We start from the raw sequence: 22,448 nt of genomic DNA, 5'->3' as shown, positions 1-22,448 counted from the left end.
GATGGAAGACGCGGTCACCTCCAACCCAGGTAAAAACTCTTATGATCTTGCTCTTGACTACTCGGTCGATTGAATTCTAGCGGTTTACTTTAGAGTCGACTGATATTCTCCGCAGCTCTGCCCAACATCATCGATCTCCCAGATGACGATGAAGATGTGGCTCCTAAGCCCAGGAAGAATAAAAAGGCGACGGCTGGTAAGGCGTCTCAGCAGGGACCGACGACAACACCAACCATCTATCAATTTGAAGGCACGGGCGGGGCCTCTGTAACCTTCGTTGTACCGTTGTCGAGTGAGCGCCCCGCACCGTCGACTGTACCGGTGATTCCTTCAGTCGTCCCATCTCATGCCTCGGAGGTCCAAGCTGCTGCACCTGGGTCGTCTGCTCTCTTCTTCACCAGCTACCTCATCCCGGACAACCAGTCGGAAGCGGCTGCGGAAGCCATCCGACAGGCTGACGTGATGATGGAGTGGATGAAGACGGTGCATGAGAATAGCCAGACTGCCTACGACGCCAGCGCTGCTCTCCGGGCCAATGTCCAGGTAAGTAGACTTTTCGACTGCTCTTGTTCTATCAGGATATGCTACCCGAAATTTTTTCTTCTACACAATCTCCTGTTGTTTGCGTCGGATCAGAGCACCCAGTGGTTGTTTTGTTGTCTTTGGTAGTTGCATTCTTCCACTCGGTCTGGGCGAGTAGGATCTGAACCGGTGGGGGCACGCTAAGTGCACCCACTGGGTGTAGTCTCCGAGACCGCGGTCGACTGCTGGCAGTTGACTGGGGTCTGATTTCTACCTTCCTTTCTTTTCTTCTACTCGACTCGGGCGGACCGGTCGAGTAGGATCTGAACTGGTGGGGGCATGCCAAGTGCACCCACTGGGTGTAGTCCCCGAGATCGCAGTCGACTGCTGGCAGTCGACTGGGGTCTGAACAGCTTTTTTTTACTTGATCCGGGCGGACCGGTCGAGTTGGGTTTTAATCAGCGGGGGCACGCCAAGTGCACCCGCTGGGTGTAGTCCCCGAGACTACAGTCGACTGTGTGCAGTCGGCTGGGGTCTCAAGTGACTTCTTTAGGTTTTATTCACTCGGAAGTAAACAACCTTTGATCTTGTCGACTGACCCGTCTTTTGCCTTCTACAGAAGTCTTGTACTATTATTTCCAAGTTTGCTGAACTTGAGGAGAAGCAGAGGCAACTCAACCTCGACTTGGAATTGGCCCAGCAAAATCTGAAGAAAGCTCAAGACGAAGCTACTGGTATGGAAGGTAACTGCCTGTCGACTATCTTTCAATATATTTCTTTGATCTCTCGTTTGATTCGATTGCTTCTTTTGCAGAGAAAATGAAGTTGGCTCTAGAGAAGAAGGACTCGGACCTCGCCGCCATGCAAAAAGTAGCCCAAGATAAAACTGCTCTCGCAGACCAGAAGCTGGCTTCAGTCGGAGCGCTTGAAGGGGAGGTGAACAGGCTAAAACCTTGCCTCAATGAATCTAACCGTGAAGTGACTAGTCTGAAGAAGGACAAGGTTGCCCTAAATGAAAAGCTGGAGTCCGCGATCCGCAAGAGGAATGACACGGAAGCTTATCTGAGGACTCTTGCCAAGAAGCTCTATCTCATGCTGGAAGGTATTTCTTTTAAACCGGCTGTATTGATGCTTGCGAACGGATCCTGCTTGGTCGACTCACTAACTTTTGGCTGTAGAATTCTGCCAAGACTTTGATGAGGAAACTGGAAAGGTCGAGACGGGTCTGGACCCTATCACTTCGCCAGTTTGTGACGAAACTGCAATGAACATGCTCCGACTGGAGTCCCGTATCGCCAGCACCACAAGCTACCTCGTGCGCCTGAAGGAGGTAGTCTCCTGAATCGACTCATCGCTTTGGCCAAGGGCGACGCTTCAAAATGACCTGGAATCCCTGATGGCTTGACTGAATGAGATCCTTGACCGAGTGCAAGAATGGAAGAAGTCCTCCGCCCGGTGTGGTGCTGACGTGGCGCTGTCCTTGGTGCGAGTCCACTGCAAGGAGGCTCATGAAGACAAGCTAGATGCGATCAAGGTCGCTAACACCAAAAAGCATGACTTCCAGTCCTTCATGGAAACTTTCATCGCTGTTGCTACTCGGATCGCGGATGGGATCGACCTGGACGAATTCGTCAAGCTTGCGAGCCCTCCTCCTGCCGAGTGAACAAACTTATGAGACTTGAATCTGCTTTAAATTTTCCTCGGAATGCCGAGTGGTTGCTGTAACCGTTAAACTCCTTCGGGCTTGATGCTCGAATACTTTTGGTTTGCTCCTTGGAACTTTAGGATTTATCCGAATTTGCTTTATCTCCGAATACGCTTGCGTTTTGCCTTCGAATGGACTTTGTTCACTGCTCAGAATAGTCTTTGCGCTGGAGATGCATCTCTGAAGTGGTGGCTCCAATCGACCTACGCTTCGTCGTCCTTGCGGATAGGGATGGAACACACATTGTACTTGTGGCATAGCTCCGAAGGAGAAGGTTGCATTCGACCTGCACCTCGTCGTCCTTGCGGATAGGGATGGAGCGCACGTTGTATTTGTGCCGTAGCTCTGAAGGAGAAGGTTGCAGTCGACCTGCACCTCGTCGTTCTTGCGGATAGGGATGGAGCGCATGTTGTACTTGTGTCATAGCTCCGAAGGAGAAGGCTGCAGTCGACCTGCACCTCATCGTCCTTGCGGATAGGGATGGAGCGCATGTTGTACTTGTGTCGTAGCTCTGAAGGAGAAGGTTGCAGTCGACCTGCACCTTGTCGTCCTTGCGGATAGGGATATGTTTCGAACTTAGGCGAGTACTGGACTGCAGCTAAGCCCCCGAGTGAGGGGATTGCTCTCCACTCGGTAGGATTTTTCAAACTTAGGCGAGTACCGAACTGCAGCTAAGTCTCCGAGTGAGAGAACTAAGGCGAGTATTGGACTGCAGCTAAGCCCCCGAGTGGGAGGATTGCTCTCCACTCGGTAGGATTTTTCAAACTTAGGCGAGTACCAGACTGCAGCTAAGTCTCTGAGTGAGAGAACTTAGGCGAGTATTGGACTGCAGTTAAGCCCCCGAGTGGGAGGATTGCTCTCCACTCGGTAGGATTTTTCAAACTTAGGTGAGTACCTAACTGCAGCTAAGTCTCCGAGTGAGAGAACTTAGGCGAGTATTGGACTGCAGCTAAGCCCCCGAGTGGGAGGATTGCTCTCCACTCTGTAGGATTTTTCAAACTTAGGCGAGTACCAGACTGCAGCTAAGTCTCCGAGTGAGAGAACTTAGGCGAGTACTGGACTGCAGCTAAGCCCCCGAGTGGGAGGATTGCTCTCCACTCGGTAGGATTTTTCAAACTTAGGCGAGTACCGGACTACAGCTAAGTCTCGAGTGAGAGAACTTAGGCGAGTATTGGACTGCAGCTAAGCCCCTGAGTGGGAGGATTGCTCTCCACTCGGTAGGACTTTTCAAACTTAGGCGAGTACTGGACTGCAGCTAAGTCTCCGAGTGAGAGAACTTAGGCGAGTATTGGACTGCTGCTAAGCCCCCGAGTGGGAGGATTGCTCTCCACTCGGTAGGATTTTTCAAACTTAGGCGAGTACCGGACTGCGGCTAAGTCTCCGAGTGAGAGAACTTAGGCGAGTATTGGACTGCAGCTAAGCCCCCAAGTGGGAGGATTGCTCTCCACTTGATAGGATTTTTCAAACTTAGGTGAGTACCGGACTGTAGCTAAGTCTCTGAGTGAGAGAACTTAGGCGAGTATTGGACTGCAGCTAAGCCCCCGAGTGGGAGGATTGCTCTCCACTCGGTAGGATTTTTCAAACTTAGGCGAGTACCGGACTGCGGCTAAGTATCCGAGTGAGAGAACTTAGGCGAGTATTGGGTTGCAGCTAAGCCCCCGAGTAGGAGGATTGCTCTCCACTCTATAGGATTTTTCAAACTTAGGCGCGTACCGGACTGTAGCTAAGTCTCCGAGTGGGAGGATTGCTCTTCACTCGGTAGGATTTTTCAAACTTAGGCGAGTACCGGACTGCAGCTAAGTCTCCGAGTGAGAGAACTTAGGCGAGTACTGGACTGCAGCTAAGCCCCCGAGTGGGAGGATTGCTCTCCACTCGGTAGGATTTTTCAAACTTAGGCGAGTATCGGACTGCGGCTAAGTCTCCGAGTGAGAGAACTTAGGCGAGTATTGGATTGCAGCTAAGCCCCCGAGTGGGAGGATTGCTCTCCACTCGGTAGGATTTTTCAAACTTAGGCGAGTACCGGACTGCAGCTAAGTCTCCGAGTGGGAGGATTGCTCTCCACTTGGTAGGATTTTTCAAACTTAGGCGAGTACCGGACTGCAGCTAAGTCTCCGAGTGAGAGAACTTAGGCGAGTACTGGACTGCAGCTAAGCCCCCGAGTGGGAGGATTGCTCTCCACTCGGTAGGATTTTTCAAACTTAGGCGAGTACCGGACTGCGGCTAAGTCTCCGAGTGAAAGAACTTAGGTGAGTATTGGACTGCAGCTAAGCCCCCGAGTGGGAGGATTGCTCTCCACTCGGTAGGATTTTTCAAACTTAGGCGAGTACCAGACTGCAGCTAAGTCTCCGAGTGAGAGAACTTAGGCGAGTACTGGACTGCAGCTAAGCCCCCGAGTGGGAGGATTTCTCTCCACTCGGTAGGATTTTTCAAACTTAGGCGAGTACCGGACTGCGGCTAAGTCTCAGAGTGAGAGAACTTAGGCGAGTACTGGACTGCAGCTAATCCCCTGAGTGGGAGGATTGCTCTCCACTCGGTAGGATTTTTTTTCGAACTTAGGCAAAAAGGATTCGCGACTAAGCCCACCCACTGGGGGATTTCAGAGGTAAATAAGAACAACAACAATCGTACGAGGGGACCGTAAAGCTCTTGTCTTTGATAAACAACTACAAAGGTGTTTCTTATTACATTTTATTCGAACGAGTGCTTAAGTATAAAAGGGGCGGAGAAGCTCCGCATTCCAAGCCCGTGGCTCGTCTTTCTGATGCTCAACACTATAAATATGGTATGCTCCGTTGTGTAGAACTTTGGTGATGATGAAGGGGCCTTCCCAAGCCGGGGCGAGCTTGTGTGGTTTCTGTTGATCCACTCGAAGAACCAGGTCTCCCTCTTGAAAGGTTCGGCTCCTCACGTTCTTGGCGTGGAATCGACACAAGTCTTGCTGATAAATGGTCGACCGGATCAAGGTCATCTCTCTTTCCTCCTCTAAGAGATCGACTGAATCCTGTCGGGCCTACTCTGCTTCTTCTTCGGAAAAGAGCTCGACTCGGGGCGCATTGTGGAGTGATAACCCACAAGTATAGGGGATCAATTGTAGCCTCTTTCGATAAGTAAGAGTGTCAAACCCAACGAGGAGCTAAAGGCAGAACAAATATTCCCTCAAGTTCTATCGACCACCGATACAACTCTACGCACGCTTGATGTTCGCTTTACCTAGAACAAGTATGAAACTAGAAGTACTTTGTAGGTGTTGTTGGATAGGTATGTAAGATAATAAAGAGAAAGTAAATAAAAAGTAGGGGCTTTTTAGATAAAGACACAACTAAGTTAGGTTTAGTAGAGAGTTTGTTGTTACGAGAAAGTTATTTGTCCCTAGGCAATCGATAACTAGACCGCTAATCATTATTGCAATTTTATATGAGGGAGAGGCATAAGCTAACATACTTTCTCTACTTGGATCATATGCACTTATGATTGGAACTCTAGCAAGCATCCGCAACTACTAAAGATTCATTAAGGTAAAACCCAACCATAGCATTAAAGCATCAAGTCCCCTTTATCCCATACGCAGACAACCTACTTACTCAGGTCTGTGCTTCTATCACTCACGCCACCCACCATAAGCAAATCATAAGCATATTGCAAACCCTACAGCGGGAATCCCTCACGCTTGCGCGACACAGAGAGCACCATAGGACAGCACCAATAATAAAACATACAACTCAAACCAATCACGATCATCAAATAGCCATTAGGACAAAACAGATCTACTCAAACATCATAGGATAGCCATACATCATTGGGAAATAATATATAGCGTTGAGCACCATGTTTAAGTAGAGATTACAGAGGGTAAGAGAGAGGTTACACCACTGCATAGAGGGGGGAAGAGTTGGTGATGATGGCGGTGAAGTTGTTGGTCAAGATGACGGTGATGATGATGGCCCCCGGCGGCACTTCGGCGCCACCGGAAGCAAGGGGGAGAGGGCCCCCCTTCTTCTTCTTCTTCCTTGACCTCCTCCCTAGATGGGAGAAGGGTTTCCCCTCTGGTCCTTAGCTCCCATGGCGTGGGAGGGGCGAGAGCCCCTCCGAGATTGGATCTATCTCTCTGTTTCTCTCTGGTTCTGCGTTCTCTTCTGGCTCTGTTTCACCATTTCGTATATATATGGAGATCCGTAACTCCGATTGGCCTGAAACCTTCACCGTGATTTTTTTCCGAATATTAGCTTTCTTGCGGCAAAAGAAGAGCGTCAACCGCCTTACGGTGGGCTCACGAGGGTAGGGGGCGTGCCCTAAGGGGGGCGCCCCCCTGCCTCGTGACCACCTTGGGCACTGGTTCGCGTTGATTTTCCTTCCGAATTTTCCATATTTTCCAAAAATAAGCTCCGTCCGTTTTTATCCCGTTTGGACTCCGTTTGATATGGATATTCTGCGAAACCAAAAACATGCAACAGACAGGAACTGGCACTGGGCACTGGATCAATATGTTAGTCCCAAAAATAGTATAAAAAGTTGCCAAAAGTATATGAAAGTTCAATAATATTGGCATGGAACAATCAAAAATTATAGATACGACGGAGACGTATCATGGAGCAGGTCACTCGGCAGAACAGCTTCGGCTCCATAGACCAAGAAGAAAGGAGTTCGTCTAGTCGACCGATTGGGAGTTGTCCTCAAACCCCACAAAACCGACGGAAGCTCATCGACCCAAGCGCCAGCTGCGTGTTTAAGGTCACGCATCAGTCGAGGTTTCAATCCTTTGAGAATCAGGCCATTAGCTCTTTATGCTTGTCCGTTCGACAGCGGGTGAGCGACGGAAGCGTAGTCGACTCGCGTGCCTTGAGAAGCGCAGAAGGCTCTAAACTCGTCAGAATCAAAGTTCAACCCATTGTCCGTAATGATGTTGTGTGGAACTCCATATCTGAATGTCAATTCTCTGATAAAACTGACAGCAGTGCTGGCCTTGAGACTCTTGACAGGTTTCGCTTCGATCCATTTGGTAAACTTGTCGACTGCCACGAGCACATGAGTGGAGCCACTCTTACCAGTTCTCAGTGGTCCAACCATATCCAAACCCCAAACAACAAAGGGCCAGACGAGAGGAATGGTCTTCAGGGCTGACGCTGTCTTGTGAGACATGTCCGAGTAAAACTGGCAGCCTTCACATCTGTCGACTATATCTTTCTCCATTTCATTTGCTCGCGGCCAATAGAACCCGGCTCGGTATGCTTTAGCCATGATGGCCCGAGAGGACGCATGATGGCCACAGGTCCCCGAGTGGATGTCATTGAGGATCATTCGACCTTCTTCTGGTGTTATGCATCTCTGACCGACTCCAGTCACGCTTTCCCTGAACAATTGTCCTCTTATCACAGTAAAGGCCTTGGATCGATGGACGATCTGCCGAGCCTCTTCTTCGTCTTCTAGGAGTTCTTTTCTGAGGATGTACGCAATGTACGGCACTGTCCAGTCAGGTGTGATGACCAGAATCTCCATGATTAGGTCGACCACTGCTGGGACCTCGACTTCAGTCGGATCTGTGACGCTCTTAGGCTGTGGGGGCTCTTCAGTAAAAGGATCTTCCTGAACTGTCGGCGTGTGAATATGTTCCAAACACACATTGTTGGGAATGGCTTCTCTCTTGGATCCTATCTTTGCCAAGTCATCGACTGCTTAATTTTTCAGCCGGGGGATGTGGTGAAGCTCTAATCCTTCAAACTTCTTTTCCAACTTCCTCACCGCGTTGCAGTAACCGGTCATGGCTGGGCTTCTGACGTCCCACTCCTTCATCACTTGATTGACCACCAAATCTGAGTCGCCATAGACCATGAGGCGACGGACGCCGAGTGAGATGGCCATGCGCAACCCATACAGGAGTGCTTCATATTCTGCTTCATTGTTGGAGGAATCAAAGTGAATCTAGAGGACATATCTGAGCTTGTCTCCTCGGGGGGATACCGGTACTACCCTAGCACCAGAACCATTCAGCATTTTGGATCCATCAAAGAACATGGTCCAGTGCTCCGAGTGAACTTGAGTCGGCAGTTGCTGTTCGATCCACTCGGCGAGGAAATCTACTATTGCTTGGGACTTGATAGATTTCTTTGCCTCAAACTTGATATCTAAGGGAAGGAGTTCAATCGCCCATTTTGCCACTCGACCAGTTGCATCTCTGTTGTGCAGAATCTCTGACAATGGAGCGTCGCTGACGACTGTAACACAGTGATCAGAGAAATAGTGTGCAACCTTCTTCGTGGTCATGTAAATCCCATAGACGAGCTTCTGGTAGTGCGGATATCTCAGCTTTGACGGAGTCAGGACTTCAGAAATATAATAAACTGGGCGCTGAACTTTATAAGCTTTTCCTTCTTCTTCCCGCTCGACCGTAAGTACTGTATTGACAACTTGTCCAGTGGCTGCTATATAAAGCAGTAAAGGCTCTTTGCTGATTGGAGCAGCAAGCACCGACTGGGTGGAAAGCAGGGCTTTTAGCTCTGCAAATGTTGCATCAGCTTCTGGGGTCCACTCGAACTTATCTGATTTCTTCATCGGTCGGTAAAGAGGCAGCGCCTTTTCACCGAGGCGAGAAATGAATCGACTTAGGGCAGCCAAGCAACCAGTAAGCTTCTAGACATCATGCACACACACATGGCGTTTCATTCGGAGTATAGCACCCACTTTCTCTGGGTTAGCATCGATCCCTCGTTCGGAAACTAGGAAACCGAGTAATTTTCCGCCCGGAACTCCAAACATGCACTTTGATGGATTGAGCTTGATATCATACCTTCTGAGGCTGGCAAAGGTTTCAGCAAGGTCAGTCAGTAGGTCGGAACCTTTATGTGACTTGACCACAATGTCATCCATGTATGCTTCCACATTCCGACTGATCTGAGTGAGCAGGCACTTCTGAATCATCCGTATGAATGTGGCTCCAGCGTTCTTCAAACCGAATGGCATTGTGACATAACAGAAGCACCCAAACGGGGTGATGAAAGCTGTCTTTTGTTGGAAATATGCCCTAGAGGCAATAATAAAATGATTATTATTATATTTCCTTGTTCATGATAATTGTCTATTATTCATGCTATAATTGTGTTATTCGGAAATCATAATACATGTGTGAATACATAGACCATAACATGTCCCTAGTGAGCCTCTAGTTAACTAGCTCGTTGATCAACAGATAGTCATGGTTTCCTGACTATGGACATTGGATGTCATTGATAACGGGATCACATCATTAGGAGAATGATGTGATGGACAAGACCCAATCCTAAGCATAGCACAAGATCGTGTAGTTCGTTTGCTAGAGCTTTTCTAATGTCAAGTATCATTTCCTTAGACCATGAGATCGTGTAACTCCCGGATGCCGTAGGAGTGCTTTGGGTGTACCAAACGTCACAACGTAACTGGGTGACTATAAAGGTATACTACAGGTATCCCCGAAAGTATCTGTTGGGTTGACACAGATCGAGACTGGGATTTGTCACTCCGTATGACGGAGAGGTATCACTGGGCCCACTCGGTAATGCATCATCATAATGAGATCAATGTGATCAAGTGTTTGGTCATGGGATCATGCATTACGGTACGAGTAAAGTGACTTGCCGGGAACGAGATTGAACGAGGTATTGGGATACCGACGATCGAATCTCGGGCAAGTAACGTACCGATTGACAAAGGGAATTGTATACGGGATTACTTGAATCCTTGACATCGTGGTTCATCCGATGAGATCATCGAGGAGCATGTGGGAGCCAACATGGGTATCCATATCCCGCTGTGGTTATTGACCGGAGAGTCGTCTCGGTCATGTCTGCGTGTCTCCCGAACCTGTAGGGTCTACACAGTTAAGGTTCGGTGACGCTAGGGTTGTAGAGATATTAGTATGCGGTAACCCAAAAGTTGTTCGGAGTCCCGGATGAGATCCCGGACATCACGAGGAGTTCCGGAATGGTCCGGAGGTGAAGATTTATATATAGGAAGTCCAGTTTCGGCCGTCAGGAAAGTTTCGGGGGTAATCGGTATTGTACCGGGACCACCGAAAGGGTCCCGGGGGTCCACCGGGTGGGGCCACCTATCCCGGAGGGCCCCATGGGCTGAAGTGGGAGGGGAACCAGCCCCTGGTGGGCTGGTGCGCCCCCATGGGCCTCCCCCTGCGCCTAGGGTTGGAAACCCTAGGGGCGGGGGGCGCCCCACCTGACTTGGGGGGCAAGCTCCCCCTTGGCCGCCGCCCCCCTTGGAGATTGGATCTCCTAGGGCCGGCGCCCCCCTAGGGGCCCTATATATAGTGGGGGGGAGGGCAGCCGCACCCAAGCCCTTGGCGCCTCCCTCTCCCCTCGTAACACCTCTCTCTCTCTCGTTGGAGCTTGGCAAAGCCCTGCCGAGATCACCGCTGCTTCCACCACCACGCCGTCGTGCTGCTGGATCTCCATCAACCTCTCCTTCCCCTTGCTGGATCAAGAAGGAGGAGATGTCTTCCCAACCGTACGTGTGTTGAACGCGGAGGTGCCGTCCGTTCGGCACTTGGTCATCGGTGATTTGGATTACGGCGAGTATGACTCCATCAACCTCGTTCTCTTGAACGCTTCCGCTCGCAATCTACAAGGGTATGTAGATGCACTCCCCTTTCCCTCGTTGCTAGATGACTCCATAGATTGATCTTGGTGGTGCGTAGAAAATTTTAAAATTCTGCTACGTTCTCCAACATCTTTATCTCGTCGGGTCCGTACAGGCGGATCTGGTGGTACGCGGAGTAGGCGTCCAAAAAGGACAAACGCTCGCACCCCGCAGTCGAGTCGACTATCTGGTCAATGCGAGGGAGAGGAAAGTGATCTTTCGGGCAGGCCCGATTGATATGCTTGAAGTTAATGGACATGCGAAGTGAGTCATCCTTCTTTGGGACCATAACAACATTGGCTAACCACTCGGAGTGGTAAATCTCTCGGATAAACTCAGCTGCCAAAAGCCGAGCCACCTCTTCACCGATTGCCTTTCTCTTCTGTATGGCGGGCCGTCGAAGATGTTCTTTGACTGGTTTCACTTTTGGGTCGACTCGCAAACGATGCTCAGCCAGTCCCCTGGGAACACCCGACATGTCAGAAGGCTTCCATGCAAAGATGTCCCAGTTCTCACGGAGGAACTGGATGAGCGCTTCTTCCTATTTGGAGTCGAGTGTGGTTGAAATGTGAGTCGGAGGAACATTGGGGTCTGTCGGGTGAATGTGAATCGACTTTGTTTCACCAGACGACTGGAATGCTGAATCTGTGGCTGGCTTCTTGGCTCGCAACAAATCACTTGGATCTGCATTTTTCTGGTATTCTTGCAATTCTACCACGGCCATCTGAGCATCGGCGATCTTTAAACCCTTCTAGAAGCACTCTTCTACCTTCTTTCGATTACCAGAGATAGTGATCACCCCTTTGGGACCAGGCATCTTCAATTTGAGGTACACGTAACATGGTCGAGCCATAAAACGTGCATAAGTTGGCCTGCCCAGAATGGCATGATAGGCACTCTGGAAATCCACAACTTCAAATGTCAACTTTTCTTTGCGGTAATTCTTGGAATCACCGAAAACTACGTCGAGAGCAATCTGACCGAGGTATGCAGCCTTCTTGCCTGGAATGACCCCATGGAAACTCATATTGCTTTCACTGAGTCTGGACATCGGAATGCCCATCCCCTTCAACGTCTCTGCATACAGTATGTTCAGGCCACTACCACCATCCATCAGGACCTTTCTCAGTCGAGTGCCTTCGACCATCGGGTCGACCACCAGTGCTTGCCTCCCAGGGGTGGCTATGTACGCTGGATGATCAGACTGGTTGAATGTAATGGCAGTCTGTGACCACTTCAAATAACTGGGTGTCACCGGAGCGACCATGTTCACTTCTCTGTTGATGACATTCAATCGACTTTTGCTCTCAACTTCAGCAAAAATCATCATAGTGGAATTCACGTGGGGATAACCATCATCATCCCCTTCCTCATCCTCAGCCTTGTCTGCTTCCTTCTCCTTTTCCTTGGGCTGTTTCTCTCGGAATTGCTGGATTAGGAGCCAACACTGCCGAGTGGTGTGCTTCGGGTAAATGAAATTACCCTCTTCATCTTTTTTGGTGTGGATGTGGCACGGCAGATCCAACACGTCATTTCCATCTTGATCTTTTACTTTCTTGGGGTTCCACGACCATTTGGGCTTCCCCTTGAACTTTCCTTGAACCACAACCAAGGCTTCACCAGGAGCAGCTAGCTCGGCCTTGCGCTTCTGTTTCCGCCCAGAGTTTCCTCCTCCGGCTTCGTGGGCGACTGTTTTGTGCTTGCCACTCCGGAGTCGTTCTTCTTCTTCACCATTGGCATACTTGGTGGCAATCTCCATCATCCGAGTCAGAGTCATATTTCCTGTCCGGCCAAACTTCAGATTCAACTCCCGATACCTGACACCTTCCTTAAAGGCACAAATTGCCTGATGATCAGACACATCCTCCACCGTGTGGTGTACGGTGATCCATCTTTGGATATAATCCCTCAAAGTTTCATTCGGTTTCTGAACACAACACTGTAATTCCGTCAAACCCGTCGGCCGTTTGCAAGTGCCCTCGAATGTTCTGACAAACACTCGGGCGAGATCTTCCCAAGTATAAATGCTGCCAGGTGCCAACTGATTCAGCCATGCTCTAGCCGAGCCCTCCAACATCAGAGGAAGGTGTTTCATGGCCACTTCATCATTGCCGCCACCAATCTGGACAACCACTCGGTAGTCTTCAAGCCAAGTGTCAGGCTTGGACTCACCAGTGAACTTACTGGCTCCAGTCGCCAACCTGAAGTTGGGGGGAATCACCGCAGCTCTGATAGCTCTGCTGAAGCACTCTGGACCTGAGACATGCACCCTGTTGCTGGTTTGCAGATCCTTGTCATGGCCCTCTCGGTGAGCTCTGTTTCTGTCGACCAAGCCCTGGACGAGAATAGATCTCGCATCAAAGCCTGGCTCCCTGGGGTCGACTGGAATACCTCGCCCAACACTGTGAGGGCGTCTGTCTTCATGTTGCCGAGGCACGTATGACCCACTCCTTGGGGGAGGCGTGGGCACTCGACGACGATCATCGCGATCGACTCGGTGATCATACTGCTCACGGTTTCTGTACTGATCTCGTCGATCCCCACGTCCCTCACGCCTCGGGGGCGATCTTGGGCTATGGGCCGACTGAACTCTGTCTGCAACCATGGATCTGCTATGGATCCTATTCCGCGACTGAGATATGACCGTATTCTGTTCTCCCGCCGCCCGGAGCAAGGCTCGGATCTGCACCAGACCTCGGCCAACTTCTGACTGGGAAGGTTGGATCAACTCCGCTATCCGGGTAGCAGCTGCTAGATTCTAGATCGGGGTTCGATATACCTGAGTCAGAGGTGGAAAAAGTTGGCGTCGACTGGATTCGGGAGCACGCCGCCGAGCGCAATCGTCGAGTGCGCGCTGGAGGTTCTCCAGTTGAGTGCACTCAGCCAAGTTGGCCAAGCGCGCCTGCTCCAAGGCCTCGGCCTTAGGGGTTTCTCCAACTATAGGAGTATGTAGTGCATCCATGTTCTGGCGGCGAAGTTCCTCCCTCTGCTGCGAAGAGAGGGGTTCGGGGCGGTACTCTTCATGAACGCGCGACGGATCGCCGTTTCCGTCGCCTCCGTCTTCATGGGCGAAGCCAGGAGGGCTGTGTGGTCCATTGACCATCAGAACTTCAGCCGCTGGGTCGCTGTAGTCGCACTCGGATGCGGTCTCTACGGAGCCAGTCGATAGATCGAACAGGCCGTAGAGAGTTTCGTCGGGCTCGATCGCTGCGACTTGAGGGGTGGCCGACTGGCGGGCCACCGCATGCCTCACCCACCGCTAAAGCCTCGACCGACCGGAACGTTTGCTCCGACGGGCCGCAGGGAGGGGGAAAGCTGCTGGAGCCGACCGATACTGGGTCGACGGCTGCCGCAGGAGGACGCCGCAGACGCACGCGCAAAAGTGTGTCGCCCCGCGGGCGGGGAGTGCGCCGACGTCGAGTGGAGCCTCCTGAAGCCAAGCGGAGTCGTCGGCGACAAACATGAGTGCGCTGAGATGGATCTCGCGGCCCTCAGCCAAACCTCCGCCTGGAACCATGATGAAGGGGATCGGAAAAATAGCAACTTCTCCAACAAGTCGCTAGGACACCTGCCCCAAGGTGGGCGCCAACTGTCGTGGTTGTAGGACTGACAATAGAATAGGGGGGGTAGGAATGTAGAGGCAAGATCCTAGCTATGGAGGAGTTGTACACGCGAGTTTTACGAGTTCGGGCCCTTCTCAGAGGAAGTAACAGCCCTACGTCTCGGAGCCCGGAGGCGGTCGACTGGATATATGCGTGTGAATTACAGAAGGTGCGAACCCTTGTCCTAGAGGAGGGGGTGGCTTATATAGAGTGTGCCAGGACCCCAGCTCCCCTCTGTTACACAGGGTTCAATGTTCATAAAGGAGGAGCGTTACTGGTAACGTCTGAAGTAAAGTGCTATAAATGTCAATAAAGCTATGACTTAAACCCCGACCGTTGCGGAGTGAAGGGCTTCACATCTTCTGGTGGTCGAGTGGTTGTTAGCATGGTCGAGTGTCTTCAAGGTGGTCGAGTGAACACATCTTCATGGTCGAGTGGATGATGGTTTCTCTTCGACTGCTACCGGTTCTTTGTAGAGATGTCCTTGGGGAGGGTATGTTGGACAGATCCATGACCCTACCCTAGGTACATAGCTTCATCAATTCCTACACCAGTAAGTGAGGAAGCTAATGATGATGATCATGAAACTTCTGATCAAGTTACTACCGAACCTTGTAGGTCAACCAGAGTAAGATCCACACCAGAGTGGTACGGTAATCCTGTTCTGGAAGTCATGTTACTTGACCATGATGAATCTACGAACTATGAGGAAGCGATGATGAGCCCAGATTCTGCAAAATGGCTTGAGGCCATGAAATCTGAGATGGGATCCATGTATGAGAACAAAGTATGGACTTTGGTTGACTTGCCCGTTGATCGGCAGGCCATAGAGAATAAATGGATCTTCAAGAAGAAGACTGACGCTGACGGTAATGTTACTGTCTACAAAGCTCGACTTGTTGCAAAAGGTTTTCGACAAGTTCAAGGAGTTGACTACGATGAGACCTTCTCACCCGTAGCGATGCTTAAGTCTATCCGAATCATGTTAGCAATTGCCGCATTTTATGATTATGAAATTTGGCAAATGGATGTCAAAACTGCATTCCTTAATGGATATCTTAAAGAAGAGTTGTATATGATGCAACCAGAAGGTTTTGTCGATCCAAAAGGTGCTAACAAAGTGTGCAAGCTCCAGCGATCCATTTATGGACCGGTGCAAGCCTCTCGGAGTTGGAATATATGCTTTGATAGTGTGATCAAAGCATATGGTTTTATACAGAATTTTGGAGAAGCATGTATTTACAAGAAAGTGAGTGGGAGCTCTATAGCATTTCTGATATTATATGTAGATGACATATTGTTGATCAAAAATGATATTGAATTTCTGAATAGCATAAAAGGATACTTGAATAAGAATTTTTCAATGAAAGACCTCGGTGAAGCTGCTTATATATTAGGCATCAAGATCTATAGAGATAGATCAAGATGCTTAATTGGACTTTCACAAAGCACATACCTTGATACTGTTTCGAAGAAGTTCAAAATGGATCAAGCAAAGAAAGGGTTCTTGCCTGTGTTACAAGGTGTGAAGTTGAGTCAGACTCAATGCCCGACCACTGCAGAAGATAGAGAGAAAATGAAAGGTGTTCCCTATGCTTCAGCCATAGGCTGCAATGTTGTGTACCAGACCTGATGTGTGCCTTGCTATCAGTCTAGCAGGGAGGTACCAAAGTAATCCAGGAGTGGATCACTAGACAACAGTCAAGAACATCATGAAATACCTGAAAGGACTAAGGATATGTTTCTTATATATGGAGGTGACAAAGAGCTCGTCGTAAACGATTACGTCGATGCAACCTTTGACACTGATCCGGATGACTCTAAGTCACAAACCGGATACATGTTTTTATTAAATGGTGGAGCTATCAGTCAGTGTAGTTTCAAGCAGAGCGTCATGGCGGGATCTACATGTGAAGCGGAATACATAGCTGCTTCGCAAGCAGCAAATGAAGGAGTCTGGATGAAGGAGTTCATATCTGATCTAGGTGTCATACATAGTGCATCGGGTCCAATGAAAATCTTTTGTAACAATACTGGTGCAATTGTCTTGGCAAAGGAATCCAGATTTCACAAGAGAACTAAGCACATCAAGAGACGCTTCAATTCCATCCGCGATCAAGTCGAGGAGGGATACATAGAGATTTGCAAGATACATACGGGTCTAAATGTTGCTGACCCGTTGACTAAGCCTCTCTCATGAGCAAAACATGATCAACACCAAGACTCCATGGGTGTTAGAATCATTACAATGTAATCTAGATTATTGACTCTAGTGCAAGTGGGAGACTGAAGGAAATATGCCCTAGAGGCAATAATAAAGTTTTTATTTATATTTCCTTATATCATGATAAATGTTTATTATTCATGCTAGAATTGTATTAATCGGAAACTTAGTATGTGTGAATACATAGACAAACAGAATGTCACTAGTATGCCTCTACTTGACTAGCTCGTTGAATCAATGATGGTTATGTTTCCTAACCATAGACATGAGTTGTCATTTGATTAACGGGATCACATCATTAGAGAATGATGTGATTGACTTGACCCATCCGTTAGCTTAGCACGATGATCGTTTAGTTTGTTGCTATTTCTTTCTCCATAACTTATACATGTTCCTATGACTATGAGATCATGCAACTCCCGAATGCCGAAGGAATACTTTGTGTGCTATCAAACATCACAACGTAACTGGGTGATTATAAAGGTGCTCTACAGGTGTCTCCGATGGTGTTTGTTGAGTTGTCATAGATCGAGATTAGGATTTGTCACTTCGATTGTCGGAGAGGTATCTCTGGGCCTTCTCGGTAATGCACATCAATATAAGCCTTGCAAGCAATGTGACTAATGAGTTAGTTGTGGGATGATGCATTACGGAACAAGTAAAGAGACTTGCCGGTAACGAGATTGAACTAGGTATTGAGATACCGACGATCGAATGTCGGGCAAGTAACATACCGATGACAAAGGGAACAACGTATATCGTTATGCGGTTTGACCGATAAAGATCTTCGTAGAATATGTGGGAGCCAATATGAACATGCAGGTTTCGCTATTGGTTATTGACCGGAGACGTGTCTCAGTCATGTCTACATAGTTCTTGAACCCGTAGGGTCCGCATGCTTAACGTTCAGTGACGATCGGTATTATGAGTTTATGTGTTTTGATGTACCGAAGGTAGTTCGGAGTCCCGGATGTGATCACAGACATGACGAGGAGTCTCTAAATGGTCGAGACATAAAGATTGATATATTGGATGACTATATTCGGACACCGGATGAGTTCCGGGGGTCACTGGATAATTACCGGAGTGCGGCGGGGGGGGGGGGGTTATGAGAACCCCCGAGGAACTAATGGGCCAACATGGTCCTTGTGAGAGAGAGAGGAGGGGCCATAGGGCTGCCCCCCCCTTGGGAGTCCGAATTGGACAAGGAGGGGGCGGCGCCCCCTCTTTCCCTCCCTCTCTCCCTCTCCTTCCTTCCCCCTCCCTCCTCCTAGTTGGACTAGGAAAGGGGGAGTCCTACTCCTACTAGGAGGAGGACTCCTCCCCCTCCTTGGTGCGCCCCAAGGCCGGCCAGCCTCCCCCTTGCTCCTTTATATACGGCTGCAGGGGGGCACCCTAGGACACAGAAGTTGATTGTTTCCAGCCGTGTGCGGTGCCCCCCTCCACCATAATCCACCTCGGTCATATCGTAGTGGTGCTTAGGCGAAGCCCTGTTTCGGTAGCATCATCATCACCGTCATCACACCGTCGTGCTGACGGAGCTCTCCCTCGACTCTCTGCTGGATCGTGAGTTCGTGGGAAGTCACCGAGCCGAACGTGTGCAGATCACGGAGGTGTCGTACTTTCGGTACTAGGATCGGTCGATCGTGAAGACGTACGACTGCATCAACCACATTGTCATAACGCTTCCGCTTACGTTCTACGAGGGTACATAGACAACACTCTCCCCTCTCGTTGCTATGCATCACCATGATCTTGCGTGTGCGTAGGATTTTTTTTTGAAATTACTGCGTTCCCCAACAACTACGCTACCAAAATAGAGTACAGAAGGAGCTGAGCAACACCACACGAAGCCATATATCACCTAAGTTCCACGACAACGCCCCTAGGAGGGAGAACGATGCTAAGCGTCACCATTGTCGAGTCCTGAACATACATAGGTTTTCACCCGAAACCCGGACATGGAGAGGAGCACCATGACGATGGCTTCAGGAAGATAACAGCGCCCGCGAGTGTCGCCGTCGTCAGTGATAAAGCGTGGAGCTTTCGCTCTACAACTCCCCCGCATCACCAAACGAGGCCTCTAGGGCCAGCGCGGCGCACCCAGAACTCTAGATCCGGATCGGGGCACCGCCATTGTCAGAGACAAATAGCGCGCTCGAGCCACCCGCTACACCACCTCTCGCTGCCCACACGCCCAAGAGAGAATGCCATCACCGCCGCCATGGTGCCCCCCGGAGAGCCAACCATGCGGACCGCCTTCCGGGGCTGCCACCCCGGCATCCATGTCCAAGGCTCCACAAAATGTCCGTGGCCCTTGACGTCGATCTGCCCGACAGCGTTGCGAAGCCCTGACCACCACCAGTGTCCACTGTACTCGCGAGGAGAGAGACCTCAACGCCCATGGGCACCTCCTGAATCGAGCCCGGGCACACCTACCAGGAGCGCAAACTCCAACTCGCCCCGGGCCCCTTCCAGATTCGCTCGAGCACGAGCCCCAACTCACAGTCATGCCTTCGGCCTCGACCACAGGCACCTCTCTGATTATTCTTCCTTGGTGATACATAACGGGACCGAGGGATCCCCCATCAGCTGCTTCTGTACCAAAGCAACGTTTTTGTAGTTCAAAAATACTGAGGGAGTACAACCAGAGGACTATACTTGGGGTTTTAACTGAAATCGAATCTGAACTTATGGGGAGCACATCTCAGCCGCCGGTGTTGCCACGTTCTCCTGGGAGGAGCGTTTGTAGCCGGTCTTGTTTGCTTACTGTAGCATCATCATCAGGTTTTTCCTTCACCTGCTCCCCATCTCCATCATTGTTTTCTCCTTCAGTAAACTTAGGGCATCTCCAGTCGTTTGGCCCCCCAAGGGCTTCAAATAACGCCGCATGGGGGCTAACCGGTGGAAAAACCGGCGGGGGGGGGGGGGGGGGGGTCGCTTTCCCAGTCGCCCCCGACCGTCGCTTTTGGCCCACTTTCGACGCAAATTGGCCCAATTTCGACGTGCTTCGACACAAATTCAACAAAAAACTATTTTTATCACATAGTTCATCACAGAAATCAATACAAATCAAATATTTCAACAAATAAAAACACATATTTCATCACAGGTCGAGCTAGGCGTTGCCCTTGAGCCTCCATAGTTGCTCCACCAGATCATGCTGCAGTTGTTGATGCACCCGTGGGTCTCGGATCTCCTGATGCATATTGAGGAAGACAGTCCAAGTTGCCGGTAGCTGGTGATCAATTTGGGCAAGAGGACCCTGCCTGTAATATGGTTCAGTGTCAAAGACTGACTCTTCCTGCTCGCTCTCAGTGATCATGTTGTTCAAGATGACACAACAAGTCATAACTTCCCACATTTGATCCTTCGACCAGGTCAGGGCGGGGTACCGGACAACAGCAAATCGAGATTAGAACACACCAAATGCCTGCTCGACATCCTTCCTGCAAGCCTCCTGACACTTGGCAAAGTAGGAGTTCTTGCCTCCTGGCACAGGGTTTGAGATAGTCTTCATAAATGTGGACCATCTCGGATAGATGCCATCTGCCAGGTAGTTCCCCTTGTTGTAGTGGCGCCCATTGACCTTGAAGTTCACCGGAGGAGCATGACCTTCAACAAGCTTGGCAAAGACATTCGAGCACTATAGTACGTTGATGTCATTGTGAGTTCCTGGCATGCCAAAGAAGGAGTGCCAAATCCAAAGGTCCTGTGTGGCCACTGCCTCAAGTACCACACTGCAGGCTCCTTTGGCGCCTTTGCACATATCCTCCCAAGCAAAAGGACAGTTTTCCCATGCCCAATGCATGCAGTCGATGCTTCCAAGCATCCCAGGGAATCCTCTTGCTGCATTCTGTGCTAGGATCCGAGCAGTGTCTTCGGCATTGGGTGATCGCAAGTATTATGGCCCAAACGCTGCCACCACTGCCATGAAGAACTTGTACAAGCAGTCAATGCTGGTGGACTCGGCCATGTGTCCACAGTCTTCCATTATATAACCGGGAGCTCCGTATGCAAGCATCCTCATAGCTGTCGTGCACTTCTGGAATGAGGTGAATCCAAGTGTGTCGGTGCAATCCTTCTTACACTTGTAGTAGCTGTCGAACTCCCAGATGGAATTCACAATCCCGAGGAAGAGCTTTCGGCTCATCCAATAACGGTGCCGAAATGCGTTCTCGCCATGCAGTGGAGCGTCGGCGTGGAGGAAGCAATAGCCTTTCAGTCGGTGCCTCTGCTTTGCCTTCAGCCGTCCCGACGCCGAGCCACCTCGCCGCGGCTTTGCATTGCTCATGAACAGGCCGGCCAAAGCGGCGAGGACCATGAGGTGCTCTTTGTCCCGGGCGTCGGCATCGGCTTCCTCCTCCAGCAGCGCCGTGAACGCCTCCTCGTCTGAGTCCATCGCCAGGCAGACAAATCGCCGAACACCTGGCGGGCATGGTAGGCGCGCAACCGCCGGTATCCCTGCCCGCGTGGCCGGAGCACCGGAAAGCTCGCCCAGGAGCGGGGTGGAGGCTGTCGCGACGAACCCTCTCTTTTCCGGCGGGGGAAATGGCGCCGGAATAGGCATGTCGGCGGAAGGGGGCGTGCTCACCGAGGCGAATCTGGACGTGGGAAATGTTTTTTCGCCTGACAGTGGTGGCCCAGGCGCGGATTTTCCTTCCGTCGGAGCCCCCAAGGGCCCCCGATGCGCTGGGTTCGGCCTGGGATCGTCGGGCCTAAAAATGGACCGAACCGACGAAATTCGGCATCCTGGGGCGACTGGGGAGTTTTTTCGATGTTGGAGTAAAAAAACCCACCCTGGGGGCTGTTGGTGGCACGAGTGGAGATGCTCTTACCATTAGCCAAGTCGTCTCTTCCCCGCGCACGGAAACAGAGAGTAGCTGGGAAAGCGCCTCCTCTTCCCTTTCTTTTTCTTAGAGTTAAAAGCACTGGGGGTCCTAGAACTTGCTGAGAATGTGATGGTTTGGTCCTAGAACTTGCAAAATGGACCTACTCAGTCCCATAACTTGCACCAAATGTGCAACTTTGGTCCTGGACCAATCACAGAGCGACAAGTGGACTGGTCGGGCCCGAGTCGGTCAGCGCACGTGTTTTTGCAAAACCCCCCTACCTTTCGTTGTAATCAACCCGTAGGACACGAAAGCATCCCCTCCAACACACACGCACACCTCAGGTGGCTTCTTGGTGCGTGCTCTAGGAATATGCAACTGGAAATGTTCAGCTTGTCAACAGGATAAACACATGAAAACTCTCGCAGTTTCGTGCGCATTTCGTGAGCACGGATCAAGATAAAGGTTGCAACTTCGCAACATACGTACCCTCCGAAGAGGACACGCCATTGTAGGTAAGATCACTGCCTAGAATACACTGTCTCAGCAGTTATATGAACTGACAGGTCTAATGTTGGTGGCTCTGTGCAGAGGGCCGAGTGGATCAAATACCTGGGAACGTTCACGAACTCCGAAGACATGGCCAATGCTGTATATGATGCAGTTAAGACCAGTAAAATGCGACTGAATTTTCTTTGTCATGATTGAGATAGAAGACTGTGTGTATGCATTCAGTAATATTGCTACCATAACAAGTAACTCAAAATTTTAAGACAAGTTGTTTCTCCTAATGCAGATTAAGACAAACTATTTGTGCTTAAGCAAAGCAGTTGCTGCCCTAAGCATCCGATTCAAACCTGTAGTAGCATGAGTTGAATTCACAGAGGTATGCAACTTTACATCCAAGGGATCATGAATTTCTGGTGCATTTATCTAAGCAAAATTTT

Source organism: Triticum urartu, chromosome 1A, assembly GCF_056163025.1.
Source record: "Triticum urartu cultivar PI428250 chromosome 1A, HENAU_Tu73, whole genome shotgun sequence".
NCBI lineage: Eukaryota > Viridiplantae > Streptophyta > Magnoliopsida > Poales > Poaceae > Triticum > Triticum urartu.
Note: the sequence above shows the minus strand (reverse complement) of the source record.